The 15,000-nt window shown below is 50.9% G+C and overlaps 26 non-coding genes across 26 annotated transcripts in view; 12 read left to right on the top strand and 14 right to left on the bottom strand.

The window, feature by feature from the left end:
- trnan-guu (transfer RNA asparagine (anticodon GUU)) overlaps positions 1-53 on the top strand; it is a 74-nt gene extending 21 nt beyond the window's left edge. The window contains exon 1 of the tRNA in view: positions 1-53. This exon is cut by the window's left edge and continues 21 nt beyond it. This is a non-coding gene — a tRNA (tRNA-Asn).
- A 179-nt stretch (positions 54-232) lies between these two features.
- Positions 233-306, bottom strand: trnai-aau (transfer RNA isoleucine (anticodon AAU)). The gene has a single exon. It is a non-coding gene; the product is annotated as a tRNA-Ile (tRNA).
- A 120-nt stretch (positions 307-426) lies between these two features.
- Positions 427-499, top strand: trnaa-agc (transfer RNA alanine (anticodon AGC)). The gene has a single exon. It is a non-coding gene; the product is annotated as a tRNA-Ala (tRNA).
- A 138-nt stretch (positions 500-637) lies between these two features.
- trnak-cuu (transfer RNA lysine (anticodon CUU)) lies at positions 638-710 on the bottom strand. The gene has a single exon. It is a non-coding gene; the product is annotated as a tRNA-Lys (tRNA).
- Positions 711-1,046: 336 nt separating this feature from the next.
- On the top strand, positions 1,047-1,138 carry trnar-ucu (transfer RNA arginine (anticodon UCU)). The gene is given in 2 exon segments: positions 1,047-1,083; positions 1,103-1,138. It is a non-coding gene; the product is annotated as a tRNA-Arg (tRNA).
- Positions 1,139-1,344: 206 nt separating this feature from the next.
- trnaf-gaa (transfer RNA phenylalanine (anticodon GAA)) lies at positions 1,345-1,417 on the bottom strand. The gene has a single exon. It is a non-coding gene; the product is annotated as a tRNA-Phe (tRNA).
- Positions 1,418-1,523: 106 nt separating this feature from the next.
- Positions 1,524-1,596, top strand: trnam-cau (transfer RNA methionine (anticodon CAU)). The gene has a single exon. It is a non-coding gene; the product is annotated as a tRNA-Met (tRNA).
- A 270-nt stretch (positions 1,597-1,866) lies between these two features.
- trnas-aga (transfer RNA serine (anticodon AGA)) lies at positions 1,867-1,948 on the bottom strand. Its single transcript has one exon. It is a non-coding gene; the product is annotated as a tRNA-Ser (tRNA).
- Positions 1,949-2,097: 149 nt separating this feature from the next.
- trnal-cag (transfer RNA leucine (anticodon CAG)) lies at positions 2,098-2,179 on the bottom strand. Its single transcript has one exon. It is a non-coding gene; the product is annotated as a tRNA-Leu (tRNA).
- A 134-nt stretch (positions 2,180-2,313) lies between these two features.
- Positions 2,314-2,387, top strand: trnan-guu (transfer RNA asparagine (anticodon GUU)). The gene has a single exon. It is a non-coding gene; the product is annotated as a tRNA-Asn (tRNA).
- Positions 2,388-2,566: 179 nt separating this feature from the next.
- Positions 2,567-2,640, bottom strand: trnai-aau (transfer RNA isoleucine (anticodon AAU)). Its single transcript has one exon. It is a non-coding gene; the product is annotated as a tRNA-Ile (tRNA).
- Positions 2,641-2,760: 120 nt separating this feature from the next.
- trnaa-agc (transfer RNA alanine (anticodon AGC)) lies at positions 2,761-2,833 on the top strand. Its single transcript has one exon. It is a non-coding gene; the product is annotated as a tRNA-Ala (tRNA).
- A 138-nt stretch (positions 2,834-2,971) lies between these two features.
- Positions 2,972-3,044, bottom strand: trnak-cuu (transfer RNA lysine (anticodon CUU)). The gene has a single exon. It is a non-coding gene; the product is annotated as a tRNA-Lys (tRNA).
- A 336-nt stretch (positions 3,045-3,380) lies between these two features.
- Positions 3,381-3,472, top strand: trnar-ucu (transfer RNA arginine (anticodon UCU)). The gene is given in 2 exon segments: positions 3,381-3,417; positions 3,437-3,472. It is a non-coding gene; the product is annotated as a tRNA-Arg (tRNA).
- Positions 3,473-3,678: 206 nt separating this feature from the next.
- On the bottom strand, positions 3,679-3,751 carry trnaf-gaa (transfer RNA phenylalanine (anticodon GAA)). Its single transcript has one exon. It is a non-coding gene; the product is annotated as a tRNA-Phe (tRNA).
- Positions 3,752-3,857: 106 nt separating this feature from the next.
- trnam-cau (transfer RNA methionine (anticodon CAU)) lies at positions 3,858-3,930 on the top strand. The gene has a single exon. It is a non-coding gene; the product is annotated as a tRNA-Met (tRNA).
- Positions 3,931-4,200: 270 nt separating this feature from the next.
- trnas-aga (transfer RNA serine (anticodon AGA)) lies at positions 4,201-4,282 on the bottom strand. The gene has a single exon. It is a non-coding gene; the product is annotated as a tRNA-Ser (tRNA).
- A 149-nt stretch (positions 4,283-4,431) lies between these two features.
- On the bottom strand, positions 4,432-4,513 carry trnal-cag (transfer RNA leucine (anticodon CAG)). Its single transcript has one exon. It is a non-coding gene; the product is annotated as a tRNA-Leu (tRNA).
- Positions 4,514-4,647: 134 nt separating this feature from the next.
- On the top strand, positions 4,648-4,721 carry trnan-guu (transfer RNA asparagine (anticodon GUU)). Its single transcript has one exon. It is a non-coding gene; the product is annotated as a tRNA-Asn (tRNA).
- A 179-nt stretch (positions 4,722-4,900) lies between these two features.
- On the bottom strand, positions 4,901-4,974 carry trnai-aau (transfer RNA isoleucine (anticodon AAU)). The gene has a single exon. It is a non-coding gene; the product is annotated as a tRNA-Ile (tRNA).
- Positions 4,975-5,094: 120 nt separating this feature from the next.
- trnaa-agc (transfer RNA alanine (anticodon AGC)) lies at positions 5,095-5,167 on the top strand. Its single transcript has one exon. It is a non-coding gene; the product is annotated as a tRNA-Ala (tRNA).
- Positions 5,168-5,305: 138 nt separating this feature from the next.
- On the bottom strand, positions 5,306-5,378 carry trnak-cuu (transfer RNA lysine (anticodon CUU)). Its single transcript has one exon. It is a non-coding gene; the product is annotated as a tRNA-Lys (tRNA).
- A 336-nt stretch (positions 5,379-5,714) lies between these two features.
- On the top strand, positions 5,715-5,806 carry trnar-ucu (transfer RNA arginine (anticodon UCU)). The gene is given in 2 exon segments: positions 5,715-5,751; positions 5,771-5,806. It is a non-coding gene; the product is annotated as a tRNA-Arg (tRNA).
- Positions 5,807-6,012: 206 nt separating this feature from the next.
- trnaf-gaa (transfer RNA phenylalanine (anticodon GAA)) lies at positions 6,013-6,085 on the bottom strand. Its single transcript has one exon. It is a non-coding gene; the product is annotated as a tRNA-Phe (tRNA).
- A 106-nt stretch (positions 6,086-6,191) lies between these two features.
- Positions 6,192-6,264, top strand: trnam-cau (transfer RNA methionine (anticodon CAU)). Its single transcript has one exon. It is a non-coding gene; the product is annotated as a tRNA-Met (tRNA).
- A 270-nt stretch (positions 6,265-6,534) lies between these two features.
- trnas-aga (transfer RNA serine (anticodon AGA)) lies at positions 6,535-6,612 on the bottom strand. The gene has a single exon. It is a non-coding gene; the product is annotated as a tRNA-Ser (tRNA).
- Positions 6,613-15,000: the final 8,388 nt, after the last annotated feature.

The following is a 15,000-nucleotide window of genomic DNA, read 5'->3' on the forward strand; positions in this document are numbered from 1 at the left end:
AGCGCGTTCGGCTGTTAACCGAAAGGTTGGTGGTTCGAGCCCACCCAGGGACGTCCTCCTTTTGAGCAATACAGTCACACTCCTGGCACCTTCCACCAGCAGCTCATCACGTGTCTTTGCCAAAACGCTGCGAGGAAAAGCGAAACCCGCTTTTCTTGCGCAGTGAGGCAGCCGTGGCCGCGGAAGAGACACAAGGAGGCCCTGAGGGAGCTTCTTTGAGCATCAAACAAATTGGCCCGTACGGGGATCGAACCCGCGACCTTGGCGTTATTAGCACCACGCTCTAACCAACTGAGCTAACCGGCCACAGCCTGCCCCCTTTCGGAATTAGTGGAGAACTACAGTGGGTCGTAGCAGGCAAGGCTGGTGAGCAGGAGTCTCCACTTCCTCGCCGCTAAAAGTCACTGGTTAAGACTTCATTGACAGGGGGAATTAGCTCAAATGGTAGAGCGCTCGCTTAGCATGCGAGAGGTAGCGGGATCGATGCCCGCATTCTCCAGTGCCGTGGGCAGGCCAAGGCCTTCCTTTTAAGCATGCTCTGGGCATTTCAAGGGCAGAAGCCTTGCACAGTGCTTTTTGTCGGTCTCTTTTCTGTGCTGGGAAGCTCTACTGGTCATGGCGAGGGCAAAAAAGCAGACGCCCAACGTGGGGCTCGAACCCACGACCCTGAGATTAAGAGTCTCATGCTCTACCGACTGAGCTAGCCGGGCTTCTCGCACGCAGACGGCTGACGGCGAGGCCACAGGCGCGTACAAGCTCATGCTTGCCCAAGCTAATCGCTGCTTGGCCATCCTGACTCCTTGTGGAGAGCGTTTTGTGAAGGCGCAGACAAGACCTGGAATATCACGGCCCCTCTGCAAAATGTGCTCGCTCTCTGCGGCCCAGCGGCATGCTCTCAGTCAGAGGAGTCCGTTGGTGCTAGGATGAGCTTTCTATCTTCTACCAGTCCAAAGTTATTCATCAATGAAGAATGAGTGGAAGTCTGAGAGAAACATGGGAAGCACAGGTCTGAGTTGATTTTGGGATGCTAAACTGCAGCTCCGCATGGTTCTGTGGCGCAACGGATAGCACATTGGACTTCTAGTCGGCAAAGGAAGAGGCCATTCAAAGGTTGTGGGTTCGAGTCCCACCAGAATCGTGTGTTTTGCAGGACGCCGATGGGCAGCGTCGTGCCAAGATGCGCCTTTCTGCCCCGGTGCTGGCCAAAAAGGTGTTTTCTTGGCTCTTGTGAGGCGCGCAAAATGTGGTAAAGCCAAGACGCCCCAAGACAGACTCCAGTAAATCTACCAGAGCAGCTTGTGGAAAAGCCGTCAGGTGAAGCTACAGCCGGACTGAAAATAGAGCTGCCGAAACCCGGGATCGAACCAGGGACCTTTAGATCTTCAGTCTAACGCCCTTCCAACTGAGCTATTTCGGCTGCCGAGCTTCCCTCTTGTTCGAGAGAGTCGACCTCACACAAGCGAGCCCTCTGGCTCTGCGTCAGACACGGAGATGAGCTCTCCGTATTAACCTCTGTAGCCGAAGCCTCGTTAGCGCAGTAGGTAGCGCGTCAGTCTCATAATCTGAAGGTCGTGAGTTCGATCCTCACACGGGGCACGTCGCTTTTAGAGCATGCAAAATTAAACACTGCCCCCTCGCTGACGTGTGCACCTGCCACGTGGACGCAAGAGTACTCTTCAGGATGTTTTGCCAAGAAAAGAGCCAGCTAGCACCACTGCTAAAGAGTGACCTGTGCCCAGTGGGATTCCAAGCCAAGGATCCCTGCCCGAGCTTCCGTTTTCCCGAGATCGCCTGCAGAGAAGCACCAAGGCCATTCACGTTGCAGCGGTCACATGCAGTTCTTCTGTCTCCAGGTGCAATAGAGTGCGTAGTCGGCAGGATTCGAACCTGCGCGGGGAGACCCCAATGGATTTCTAGTCCATCGCCTTAACCGCTCGGCCACGACTACCTGACAGTCGTCTGCACCGTGCTCTCTCTGTACGCTTTTGTTCAAGGGATAGGTCGGCCGTAGCAGATGGGAAAGACCTCTGGCGACCGTGCCGGAGCACAGTGGCTCTTGAGTGTCTCGCCCTTTTATCCTTCAAAAACAAAAGGACTTGTCAGAAGTGGGATTCGAACCCACGCCTCCAGAGAGACTGCGACCTGAACGCAGCGCCTTAGACCGCTCGGCCATCCTGACTCCTTGCGGCAGTCTCTCTGACACAAGAACGGGAATATGATTGACTATGCATTGTTGAAGAATGAATGAGTCTTGAGAGAAAGACTGAAGACACGTCCGAGTTGATGTTGCCCCTAAAGGAAGAGGCCACGGCAGTCTCTGTGGCGCAATCGGTTAGCGCGTTCGGCTGTTAACCGAAAGGTTGGTGGTTCGAGCCCACCCAGGGACGTCCTCCTTTTGAGCAATACAGTCACACTCCTGGCACCTTCCACCAGCAGCTCATCACGTGTCTTTGCCAAAACGCTGCGAGGAAAAGCGAAACCCGCTTTTCTTGCGCAGTGAGGCAGCCGTGGCCGCGGAAGAGACACAAGGAGGCCCTGAGGGAGCTTCTTTGAGCATCAAACAAATTGGCCCGTACGGGGATCGAACCCGCGACCTTGGCGTTATTAGCACCACGCTCTAACCAACTGAGCTAACCGGCCACAGCCTGCCCCCTTTCGGAATTAGTGGAGAACTACAGTGGGTCGTAGCAGGCAAGGCTGGTGAGCAGGAGTCTCCACTTCCTCGCCGCTAAAAGTCACTGGTTAAGACTTCATTGACAGGGGGAATTAGCTCAAATGGTAGAGCGCTCGCTTAGCATGCGAGAGGTAGCGGGATCGATGCCCGCATTCTCCAGTGCCGTGGGCAGGCCAAGGCCTTCCTTTTAAGCATGCTCTGGGCATTTCAAGGGCAGAAGCCTTGCACAGTGCTTTTTGTCGGTCTCTTTTCTGTGCTGGGAAGCTCTACTGGTCATGGCGAGGGCAAAAAAGCAGACGCCCAACGTGGGGCTCGAACCCACGACCCTGAGATTAAGAGTCTCATGCTCTACCGACTGAGCTAGCCGGGCTTCTCGCACGCAGACGGCTGACGGCGAGGCCACAGGCGCGTACAAGCTCATGCTTGCCCAAGCTAATCGCTGCTTGGCCATCCTGACTCCTTGTGGAGAGCGTTTTGTGAAGGCGCAGACAAGACCTGGAATATCACGGCCCCTCTGCAAAATGTGCTCGCTCTCTGCGGCCCAGCGGCATGCTCTCAGTCAGAGGAGTCCGTTGGTGCTAGGATGAGCTTTCTATCTTCTACCAGTCCAAAGTTATTCATCAATGAAGAATGAGTGGAAGTCTGAGAGAAACATGGGAAGCACAGGTCTGAGTTGATTTTGGGATGCTAAACTGCAGCTCCGCATGGTTCTGTGGCGCAACGGATAGCGCATTGGACTTCTAGTCGGCAAAGGAAGAGGCCATTCAAAGGTTGTGGGTTCGAGTCCCACCAGAATCGTGTGTTTTGCAGGACGCCGATGGGCAGCGTCGTGCCAAGATGCGCCTTTCTGCCCCGGTGCTGGCCAAAAAGGTGTTTTCTTGGCTCTTGTGAGGCGCGCAAAATGTGGTAAAGCCAAGACGCCCCAAGACAGACTCCAGTAAATCTACCAGAGCAGCTTGTGGAAAAGCCGTCAGGTGAAGCTACAGCCGGACTGAAAATAGAGCTGCCGAAACCCGGGATCGAACCAGGGACCTTTAGATCTTCAGTCTAACGCCCTTCCAACTGAGCTATTTCGGCTGCCGAGCTTCCCTCTTGTTCGAGAGAGTCGACCTCACACAAGCGAGCCCTCTGGCTCTGCGTCAGACACGGAGATGAGCTCTCCGTATTAACCTCTGTAGCCGAAGCCTCGTTAGCGCAGTAGGTAGCGCGTCAGTCTCATAATCTGAAGGTCGTGAGTTCGATCCTCACACGGGGCACGTCGCTTTTAGAGCATGCAAAATTAAACACTGCCCCCTCGCTGACGTGTGCACCTGCCACGTGGACGCAAGAGTACTCTTCAGGATGTTTTGCCAAGAAAAGAGCCAGCTAGCACCACTGCTAAAGAGTGACCTGTGCCCAGTGGGATTCCAAGCCAAGGATCCCTGCCCGAGCTTCCGTTTTCCCGAGATCGCCTGCAGAGAAGCACCAAGGCCATTCACGTTGCAGCGGTCACATGCAGTTCTTCTGTCTCCAGGTGCAATAGAGTGCGTAGTCGGCAGGATTCGAACCTGCGCGGGGAGACCCCAATGGATTTCTAGTCCATCGCCTTAACCGCTCGGCCACGACTACCTGACAGTCGTCTGCACCGTGCTCTCTCTGTACGCTTTTGTTCAAGGGATAGGTCGGCCGTAGCAGATGGGAAAGACCTCTGGCGACCGTGCCGGAGCACAGTGGCTCTTGAGTGTCTCGCCCTTTTATCCTTCAAAAACAAAAGGACTTGTCAGAAGTGGGATTCGAACCCACGCCTCCAGAGAGACTGCGACCTGAACGCAGCGCCTTAGACCGCTCGGCCATCCTGACTCCTTGCGGCAGTCTCTCTGACACAAGAACGGGAATATGATTGACTATGCATTGTTGAAGAATGAATGAGTCTTGAGAGAAAGACTGAAGACACGTCCGAGTTGATGTTGCCCCTAAAGGAAGAGGCCACGGCAGTCTCTGTGGCGCAATCGGTTAGCGCGTTCGGCTGTTAACCGAAAGGTTGGTGGTTCGAGCCCACCCAGGGACGTCCTCCTTTTGAGCAATACAGTCACACTCCTGGCACCTTCCACCAGCAGCTCATCACGTGTCTTTGCCAAAACGCTGCGAGGAAAAGCGAAACCCGCTTTTCTTGCGCAGTGAGGCAGCCGTGGCCGCGGAAGAGACACAAGGAGGCCCTGAGGGAGCTTCTTTGAGCATCAAACAAATTGGCCCGTACGGGGATCGAACCCGCGACCTTGGCGTTATTAGCACCACGCTCTAACCAACTGAGCTAACCGGCCACAGCCTGCCCCCTTTCGGAATTAGTGGAGAACTACAGTGGGTCGTAGCAGGCAAGGCTGGTGAGCAGGAGTCTCCACTTCCTCGCCGCTAAAAGTCACTGGTTAAGACTTCATTGACAGGGGGAATTAGCTCAAATGGTAGAGCGCTCGCTTAGCATGCGAGAGGTAGCGGGATCGATGCCCGCATTCTCCAGTGCCGTGGGCAGGCCAAGGCCTTCCTTTTAAGCATGCTCTGGGCATTCCAAGGGCAGAAGCCTTGCACAGTGCTTTTTGTCGGTCTCTTTTCTGTGCTGGTAAGCTCTACTGGTCATGGCGAGGGCAAAAAAGCAGACGCCCAACGTGGGGCTCGAACCCACGACCCTGAGATTAAGAGTCTCATGCTCTACCGACTGAGCTAGCCGGGCTTCTCGCACGCAGACGGCTGACGGCGAGGCCACAGGCGCGTACAAGCTCATGCTTGCCCAAGCTAATCGCTGCTTGGCCATCCTGACTCCTTGTGGAGAGCGTTTTGTGAAGGCGCAGACAAGACCTGGAATATCACGGCCCCTCTGCAAAATGTGCTCGCTCTCTGCGGCCCAGCGGCATGCTCTCAGTCAGAGGAGTCCGTTGGTGCTAGGATGAGCTTTCTATCTTCTACCAGTCCAAAGTTATTCATCAATGAAGAATGAGTGGAAGTCTGAGAGAAACATGGGAAGCACAGGTCTGAGTTGATTTTGGGATGCTAAACTGCAGCTCCGCATGGTTCTGTGGCGCAATGGATAGCGCATTGGACTTCTAGTCGGCAAAGGAAGAGGCCATTCAAAGGCTGTGGGTTCGAGTCCCACCAGAATCGTGTGTTTTGCAGGACGCCGATGGGCAGCGTCGTGCCAAGATGCGCCTTTCTGCCCCGGTGCTGGCCAAAAAGGTGTTTTCTTGGCTCTTGTGAGGCGCGCAAAATGTGGTAAAGCCAAGACGCCCCAAGACAGACTCCAGTAAATCTACCAGAGCAGCTTGTGGAAAAGCCGTCAGGTGAAGCTACAGCCGGACTGAAAATAGAGCTGCCGAAACCCGGGATCGAACCAGGGACCTTTAGATCTTCAGTCTAACGCTCTCCCAACTGAGCTATTTCGGCTGCCGGGCATCCCTCTTGTTCGAGAGAGTCGACCTCACACAAGCGAGCCCTCTGGCTCTGCGTCAGACACGGAGATGAGCTCTCCGTATTAACCTCTGTAGCCGAAGCCTCGTTAGCGCAGTAGGTAGCGCGTCAGTCTCATAATCTGAAGGTCGTGAGTTCGATCCTCACACGGGGCACGTCGCTTTTAGAGCATGCAAAATTAAACACTGCCCCCTCGCTGACGTGTGCACCTGCCACGTGGACGCAAGAGTACTCTTCAGGATGTTTTGCCAAGAAAAGAGCCAGCTAGCACCACTGCTAAAGAGTGACCTGTGCCCAGTGGGATTCCAATCCAAGGATCCCTGCACGAGCTTCCGTTTTCCCGAGATCGCCTGCAGAGAAGCACCAAGGCCATTCACGTTGCAGCGGTCACATGCAGTTCTTCTGTCTCCAGGTGCAATAGAGTGCGTAGTCGGCAGGATTCGAACCTGCGCGGGGAGACCCCAATGGATTTCTAGTCCATCGCCTTAACCGCTCGGCCAAGCAAGGGGCAAAAGGGACTGCTAGGAGGGGGGAAGAAAAAAGAAAAAAGGGGGGGAAAAGGGGGGAAGAGAAGAAAAAAAGAGAGGAAAAATGAGAAAGTCGCCGGTTCGATCCCCGATTGGAACATGTCTCAATTAACGCAAACTATTAAAAATTGCTATGAATCTGTAAAATATCGCTTAACAACAGATACAAATAAGATTGGTATGAATAATAATGCTTTGTTATGATAATAATAACAAGTGCAATTTATTTTCGTTGTACAGGGCTGAGCAGCAGTCATATTTTGTACCGCTATACAGTACATCTAGTAATAATAATGAGTAAAGAAGGAGAAAATGCAGATAAAATGATTTTTTAATTAAATACTGATTGGGCCAACAAGTTGCACACTCTTGCCAGGATTTGCACCTGGAGTCTCCCACCCAAAGGATGGACGTGTTACTGTTACACCACAAGAGTTGTGTTTTTTTTGTTGTTTTTTCTTTTCTTTTTTTTTTGCAAATAGTTGCATCAGCAACTATCCTATGTTTTTTGTTTTTTTAAAAATAGTTGCAACAGCAACTAATTATTTTTTTCTATTTGCAACAGCAAATATACTTTTTTTCTTTGCAAATTGTTTGAACAGTGAATGTGAACATATTTTCTTAAAATAAATACAAAATATTATTAGCAAAAATATTAATAAAAAAAAGTGTATTTACAAAGAGCTTCTCCACTCCTCAAGGGTCTGTCCAGATGCAGGGCAGTACCATTTGCCACGAACCTGTGAGTGTCCAGTTTGCTTTGATTTTGGTTGACCACACAGCTTACACTCATAGTGGTAGCTCTCTTTTGCCTTTCTCTTCTTTGGGGGCTCACCTTTCCTCACTCGCTCCTGGTTCTCAAGGGCTGCCTTGTGTAATCGCCATTCACGCTGGCGATTAAAGGGATCTAGGGCTTGGTGAGGGAACCTAGGTTGGTCAGGACAGGAGGAGGTGGATGACCAGCCCTGGGTGGATGCTGAGGGTGGTGGTTGGGTGGCAGGCCAGCCCTGGGTGGATGCTGAGGGTGGTGGTTGGGTGGCAGGCCAGCCCTGGGTGGATGCTGAGGGTGGTGGTTGGGTGGCAGGCCAGCCCTGGGAGGATGCTGAGGGTGGTGGGTGGGTGGCAGGCCAGCCCTGGGTGGATGCTGAGGGTGGTGGTTGGGTGGCAGGCCAGCCCTGGGAGGATGCTGAGGGTGGTGGGTGGGTTGCAGGCCAGCCCTGGGAGGATGCTGAGGGTGGTGGGTGGGTTGCAGGCCAGCCCTGGGAGGATGCTGAGGGTGGTGGGTGGGTTGCAGGCCAGCCCTGGGAGGATGCTGAGGGTGGTGGGTGGGTTGCAGACCAGCCCTGGTTGAAGGACCAGCCCTGGGTGGATGCTGAGGGTGGTGGTCCGTGGGTGGATGCTGAAGGTTGTGGGTGGGTGGCAGACCAGCCCTGGGTGGATGCTGAGGGTGGTGGTCCGTGGGTGGATGCTGAAGGTTGTGGGTGGGTGGCAGACCAGCCCTGGGTGGATGCTGAGGGTGGTGGTCCGTGGGTGGATGCTGAAGGTTGTGGGTGGGTGGCAGACCAGCCCTGGGTGGATGCTGAGAGTGGTGGGTGGGTGGAGGACCAAACATGAGAGTGTGCCAGGGGTGCCTGGTAAGAAGACCAGCCTTGAGTGTGAGCTGGGGGCAGCTGATAGCCAGATGAGAACTCCTGGGCTTGTTCCAGGGGTGCCTGAAGAAAGGAAGTCCAGCTCTGGTAGTGTGTTGGGGATGGCTGGAAGGTAGAGGACCAGCCCTCCATACAGCTGTTTTGTGAGGAAGCAGCATCGTGCTTGGAAATAGCTGCGTCTCCCCCACCTGTGTGTGGAATGGCACTGGCGGACAGTGGTACAGGTGTTCTGGAATGGCGCCGGCGGATTATTGCATCACCCTCACGGTTCTCAGGCTCCTGGAACTCCAAAGGAGTGTGTCCATGCTGAACTGGCTGTGATGGTAGGTCACGAGCCTCCAGGAGGGATTTTTTAGCCACGGCAATCTGCTGTGGAAGCTGCACGCCCTGCAGTAAAGAATCCCGTTCAGTTCTCTTTTGGCGATCATGCAGCCTGCAAAGACAGAAAACAAAACACACAAGAGTAAATTTTTCAGTGTGTTAATTGTTAAACATTTTGTTCAAGTATCCAATTCAATCAATTTATGAAGATATTAAATATGAACTCACCAGGAGCACACTGTGGTGTTGTTTATGTTTACAAGTACCAGGTCACTCCTGTCTGTGATCTCTTTGCAGTCCTCAACTAGCTGCTTGATGTGGGAGTACGCCATGACAATGGACTGGGGTATGGCAAATGTCCTCCCTTTATTGTCCTTTGGCCTGTTTCTGGCTTCCTTGTACTCTTTGTACAGCTTGAGAGCAACGCACTCTGAAATTCTGTTGTGGTCTGGTCTGTGCGCAGCCTGACCATGGACCATGAACAATCTACAAATAGATGACCAGATCACATAATGCTCATCATATATGCATGTTCACATATTGACTTAAATATACTGATACAAATGCTAAAGAATACAGCTATATGAGATGTAGATACCTCTCAGCTGCCTGCTGGCCTGGAGCAGAGCCACTGCGCTTTCTTGAAGCCCTCCAAGGTCCTGGCAAAGCTGTTTTTTTGCTCTTGAGGGTATATCTGGTGGCGGTCTGGTCGAAGATACTTAGATGTGAGTATAACCTCAAAATCTCTGCCACTTCAGCATTGGAGAGTGCTGTTATTGTCCGGTTAAGCCCAACCAGGTAACCTGCCAAGGCATCAACTGCCTCCCATCCAGGAATCCCTCTGGCATCACACCTAGTGTCCTGTTACAATAATTGAAACAATAAAACCGATTTCAAACATCTGGTACAAGAGCAAATATAAAGAAGCCCACATTTCCAATGGTGAGACATTATCCACTTTACCGGAGCTGGAGTGACAAGCCCACTCTCCTCAGATGGGGTGAGGACAGGCCTGGTAGAGGCATCGCTCGCAGAGGCATCACTCTCCCCCAATGGGGAGTAGACGGGCCCAGCAGAGGCATCACTCTCCCCCAATGGGGAGTAGACGGGCCCAGCAGAGGCATCACTCTCCCCCAATGGGGAGTAGACGGGCCCAGCAGAGACATCACTCTCCCCCAATGGGGAGTAGACGGGCCCAGCAGAGACATCACTCTCCTCCAATGGGGACCTGGGATCTGGCCCGGGCCTGGGGCCACCGCTTACATATTGCTGAGGTGATTAATAAAAGAATACATAGAATAAAGAATAAATAATAATAATAATAATACATAATAAAGAATAAATAATCTTTTAATGGTTTGTTGTGTCTGTTGTACATTAAAAATGAAATGTTTATTAGTTTTCCGATATTTTTTTGATGTCTGATATACTGTTGACATAATATTACCTGCAATGTGAGGTCATGAGCCTGTGGTACGGTCACATCAGGACATTCGTCCTCGAGGTCTTCATCCAAGACCTCAGGCAGGATGTCACCAATACCACTCTGCTGGCTCAGAAGATTTCCTCTGTTGGACTGTGCCAGAAGATACTCAACCGCAATACGCTCTCCTGCAATAAGTATTTACCAAGGGAAAAATGATTGATTGATTGATTGTTTACTTGCCTACCATGTCACAATATAGGTTTGATCATCATCAACAGCAGACTTTTCTTACCGGTAGGTTTCCCAGGGGGGATAAACTCTGGGAGAAGAGGTTTTCCCAACACTTTGCTGCTGAGCGCATTGACATTGGACATCAAACGGATGTTATAAATCTTTGTCCTGGATGTCTCAGTCATACAAAGTGCTTGTGCTGAACGGTTCAAATTCCACCTTGACACCCCCTCAAGCATGTACATCTGAGTGTGCAATGCATTGCATCTCCACCCTGATGAAACAAAAAACAGGATCACTGATTACAGAAAATTACAACAATAATTATGTCAACATTCAATAGGGAAATATACCAAATGTGTGTGAGGTTTTAACATGCCTGGAATGAAAGCACACTGGTGCTTATGGAAGCTTTCCAGAGAGGAGGACCCTCTGCCGCATCTAAGCACATCCAGTGTCTTCTCTCCTTTCTCCAGCCCTGACCCTATGTTAGTGTAAAGCTGCACTCCTGGTGGATCCTGGATGCAGGCAAGGTGCTTTTGCTGTACCTCCCACACTCGAGACATGCGCTCGTGGTTGATGAGGTGCAGCCCAGTGCCGTCCACAAGGTGCCACATCGAGTCAAGAAGACTTTTGATGAGGGCACGGGTCTCCTCCACTCCCCGGGTTTTCCTGCGGCAGTGCTTGGCTAGCTCTTTAGAGCTGATGCTCGCCAACACCTGGGCATCTGTTGGCTCGTGGCCCTGATGTTTTTGCCTCAGCTCTGACCGCTTTGCCTCTTTCAGACGACGGACGTCCTGGTCATCCCACTCAAAAATGCAGGTGGACAATTTGGAGCAGAACGTGCCGTACAGTGGATGGTGTTCCGTGGTGAGACCGTTGGTGAATCGCCTCATAAAGTGGAACACATCCAACCGCACAGTGGACGTCCATGGCCGAAACCAATGGAGAACTGGGCTCACTCCTGTGTAAATTCACAAGATCATGAATATACATTTTTTTAGTTTGTAGTCAGTGTCACCAACTGCCTTAATTTGGCAAAAAAACATCAACACAAACTACAGGTAACCTACCTCTGTCACTGCAACAGTCTCTATCCACATAGATGGCGTCTGGCTGTGGCTCACCAGCATCCCTGTACCGCTGGACGATCCCTTGGCACAGGTCATCCAGCCCAGCCCCCTCGCCGGTTGTGAGGACAGAGTTGAGGATCTGACCATACTCATTCCCCACATTGGACATCCATGTTGCCGTGTCCTCAATCCCCCCAGCCAGTTTTTTGGTCACCTATGTTATAACAAAAGTATATACATCATTAGCACATGTTTTCTTATCCAACAATAAAAAAACAAATTAGCTCAAGCTTAAATAGGTTTACATTTACCTTCTTAGTGGAATCGAGCTTCAGAATTCTGCCAAACGTTGAAGTGATGACACCTTTGAGTTCATCAAGGTGACCGACTACATCGTTGGCATGCACTGTCTCGAACCACTGGGCCAGGGGCAAGGGAGAGAAAGGTGGTGGCGGGGGATAAACAGCCTGGGACTGCTTCAGGCAGGATCTTTTGTGAATTTCACAATCTGTGAAATAGTCAATGGATCTCCTAGCCCACTCCTCACTGTGTGCCTCTTGAAAGGCCTGCTGCAGGTAACTGGAGCTATTCCCTGCTGTTCTAGGACGCAAAAGTGTCACACATTTTCTGTCCAGTGCCAAATGTGTAGTCAACACAGCAGGGAATTTGTTGCGGTTAGAGGGGTCCAGTTGCTTTAAAATATCACTACTCCAAGGACAGACAGGTAGTTTGCACTGGCTGCACCTTGGGTAATCTCCCCCTATTAAATAATATTTGCTGTCCACATCAATGACCTCTCTGACCTTGGTGTAAATGCCAGAGTGGTGCATCTTTCGGTTGCATTGAGTGCATTTCAGAGGGATGCCCCACATGCGCATTGGTGCCCACAGGAACATCCTCTGCCGAAAGTAATAATGTGGGTTTGGAGGTGCCACAGATCTGATTGGGCTTGGGGGGTGGTGCCAATTCTGCCTGACATCCTGTCTCAGCTGCCCACTCGCGTCATAGAGGATGTGGGCAATCCACTCCTGATCACCTGGCTTGATGACCCGGAGGAACGGCTTTGGCAAAAACCTGGCCCGGCTTACCTCTGGAAAGTGCAGAGGGACTGGGAGCCCTGGTGCTGCTGGAGGAAGAGCAGGAGCAGGAGAAGAAAGAAGTGGTGTGCCACTCTGAGTCGCTGGTGCCACCTCAAATCGTGTGGAAGGGGCAGGAGCAACTTGGAGACGGATGGTTGGTGTCGTCTCCTGGGCTGTGAGGCAGACTGGAGCTGGAGCATCTCGGGGAGAGACGAATGGTGTCAGTGTCTCTTGGGCTAGGGTAGTGGAAGGACGGGTTGAAGGGGTTGGAGGAGAAATGTTTGGGAGGTCTGTGGGAGAATTTAAGACATTACACTTCTCAAGGTGCTCTGATAACCCGACAGCTCCCTTGGCCTTTGTGCCGCAGTGCTCACACTGCTCCTGGACATGGAAGTCTGACAGGTGCTGAGTAAACTGGTCAGAGAGCACTTCCTGAGCACAGAGGGAGCATGTCATAAAAGTACCGCCAGTCCCTGTCTGCTGTGGACCTGCTGCGGTCCGACCTGCTGCGGTCCCTGTTTGATGTGGACCTGCTGCGGTCCCTGTTTGATGTGGACCTGCTGCGGTCCCTGTTTGATGTGGACCTGCTGCGGTCCGACCTGCTGCGGTCCCTGTTTGATGTGGACCTGCTGCGGTCCCTGTTTGATGTGGACCTGCTGCGGTCCCTGTTTGATGTGGACCTGCTGCGGTCCCTGTTTGATGTGGACCTGCTGCGGTCCGACCTGCTGCGGTCCCTGTTTGATGTGGACCTGCTGCGGTCCCTGTTTGATGTGGACCTGCTGCGGTCCCTGTTTGATGTGGACCTGCTGCGGTCCCTGTTTGATGTGGACCTGCTGCGGTCCCTGTCTGCTGTCCTGACTGGGGGAAAACAACATTTTGTATTTACTCTCTATATCCTCTTATCCTCTAAATCACACAAAACTCTGCATCAAAACAAGTAATTTGGAGAATCAAGCACAACGAAGCACCAGCCGTGGGGAACAGCTGTAGAGGAAGCATTTGTCAGCATCTTTATCTCACATCATATGTTTAAGGATTCAATGACATTACTTACATCATGGTAGCCACATTTGCAGGGGATATTTTTCCCAAAAATGTCTGTTTTTCTGACAGTTAGACCAAATAGAGGGGTCAAGGGACAACTCTTTATCCTCTCTATCACTGCCTTCCAACGTCTGCTTCCAGGTCTCTGGCCAGTGGAAAATTTATATTTCCCCTGGGCAAACAGGATCATGACGCCAGCCCAGAATGAATCTGGCTTTCCTTCCTTTGGCATCTCTATAGGACAAGAGGCAGTCATTAGGCTGTTAGGCAACATGTAGGCCTACATGCACAGACAGATTGACAGATAGACAGATAGGAAATTAAGCTACAACATCACAGCTACTGATAAAATTATGAACCAATGAACTCCCTCCATTTTCCTTATAAGTCAAGTTTGAGGAACTATCATCAGGGATGCTACATACAGAAGGTATATCATACAGTAGTAATATCGATATCAAAGCAAAGATTGTTAAGGCGGCCTTAACAATCTTTGATCAAAGCATTTAGAATCTTGTTTAGCGCGGTTCTTCAAAGAGCGCGCTGGCGTCTGATGACGTCACATGTGCTAAATTTAGACCAAAATTAGCAGCGACATTTCACGTAACCGTTACCGCGTCTTGAAACAAGTTTACACAAAACTGAGCATCTCTGTTTTAGTTTAGTTTCATGGACACAAGACAGACACGCAAAAGACACTTAAAAACATTCAGTAAAGAAATAATTAACATATCGATCAGCGTTATCCTTTGAGGTTTTGTCACCGTCTTATCAAAGTTAACAGCGGCATAAACACTTACGTAGACAAAATTGAGCATCTCTGCTCTAGTTTAGTTTGATGGACACAGCATCTCTGCTCTAGTTTAGTTTGATGTACACAGGAAAGACACGTAAAAACGTTCAGTAAAGAAACTAATTAACATAGCGATACGCGTTATCCCTTAAGGTTTTGTGACCGTCCAAACACGAAAAACATCCGTTTTGTCACAGCAGAACTATTACATTACATTTGGCTGGCTGACGCATTTTTAACAAAAGTTACTATTTACAAACACACCACATACTTTTACGATTTCACTTCGGCGATTTACATAATTTTAGTAAGTTCTACTTACTTTTAGTGTCGAGAGATATTCGCCGCTGGTAAATAAAGTTACCTGAGGATGAACTGTATCGTCACCGTCAGTCACCTATCAGAACACTGTGCGCTCGAGAGATGGCGCCCGCCCCCTAGGAGCGGTAAACTGTTTCGACGCATATGATTGGCTCTTTTGCCCCCTTGGAACGGCAACTGTTTCGAAGCATACGATTGGCTCTTTTGCCCCGCTGTTAGGACTTGTTAGGATTCTGTTCGGATTCTGTTAGGAGTTGTAAGTAACGGTTAGGACTCGGTTAGGACTTGTTAGGAATTGTTAGGACTTTGTTAGGAATTGTTAGGAATTGTTAGGACTTTGTTAGGAATTGTTAGGACTTTGTTAGGACTTGTTAGGACTTGTTAGAGCAGTCCATTTAGTGGAGGGTACGGCCACGACTACCTGACA

The sequence above is a fragment of the Alosa pseudoharengus genome, unplaced genomic scaffold, assembly GCF_046254945.1.
Source record: "Alosa pseudoharengus isolate Yale_2024_CS ecotype anadromous, Long Island Sound unplaced genomic scaffold, YU_APseudo_1.1 YU_APseudo_1.1_scf_87, whole genome shotgun sequence".
NCBI classification, from domain to species: domain Eukaryota; kingdom Metazoa; phylum Chordata; class Actinopteri; order Clupeiformes; family Clupeidae; genus Alosa; species Alosa pseudoharengus.